This window comes from Otolemur garnettii, unplaced genomic scaffold (assembly GCF_000181295.1).
Source record: "Otolemur garnettii isolate 467f Iridium unplaced genomic scaffold, OtoGar3 scaffold00019, whole genome shotgun sequence".
Classification (NCBI taxonomy): domain Eukaryota; kingdom Metazoa; phylum Chordata; class Mammalia; order Primates; family Galagidae; genus Otolemur; species Otolemur garnettii.
Genome location: NW_003852414.1, coordinates 24,272,022 through 24,273,067, shown reverse-complemented (window position 1 = coordinate 24,273,067; position 1,046 = coordinate 24,272,022).

Sequence of the window (1,046 nt, the reverse complement as noted above, 5' to 3'; positions counted from 1 at the left end):
TCATGCCGGAGCAAATTCTTGGTCAGTTTGAAATGGCTAACCCTGAATGTCTCTGGAGATAGGGATGATTGGAGAAGAGGGAAAGAAAAGGAAAGACTGAGAACCCCAGAGACGTGCTTTGTAGAGCAAAGATGCCTTTTGATTCTTTGGGTAGAGCTAGCAGGCTTTGTGCTTGCTGGACCCAGGGCGAGGAGCCTGAATTAGGGTCACAGGGCTCAATCCTCATTCCAAACTCCTGGTCCGCCAGGTGCCCTTCGTCTGATCCTGTTTGCCTCAGCCATTTCCCAGGCCAGTTGTTAACTCAGCCAGGGGTTCATTCCTCTCTGCCCTGGGTACCCCCTGTTAGGGCTCCAGCAGCCAGGGAGCCCCTCTAGGGAAAGGAACTGGTGTCACCAAATATAGGAGGTGGGTAGGTCTCTTTTTTGTCTTCAATGTCCCCAGGGTCTGAGTAGTCCCAGGCACAGCCCTGTAGGTGGTCTGCTCCTACACTTCCCTGGACATCCATGCAGCTCCCCACCCCTCACCCTACCCCTTACACCGGCCCCAACCCCACCCCTCACCCCCAACCCCAACTTACCCCTCACCCTAACCCTCACCCCCACCCCAACCCCTACCCTAAACCTTCCCTGACCTCACCTTAACTCTCACCCCCACCCCAACACTAACTCTCAATCACCCACCCTCATGCTCACCCTCACTCCTACCCCACCCCTACCTATACCCCCACCCTCACCCCTACTGGTACCCCCACCCCCACCTCTGCCCTCACCCTCACCCTAATCCTAGCCCTTGCTGTGGGCCTGTGGCAGGGAACCTGGGCTCCTTCCTTGCTAATTACCCTGGAAGGTGCTCGCTCACGCTGCTGACCTCTCCTCAGGGTTAGACATGTGGGGACATTTGCACTCCATTCAGGATGGAAGGTGCCTGCTCACGCTGCTGACCTCTCCTTAGGGGTTAGACACGTGGGGACATTTGCACTCCATTCAGGATGGAAGGTGCCCGCTCACGCTGCTGACCTCTCCTCAGGGTTAGACACGTGGGGACAT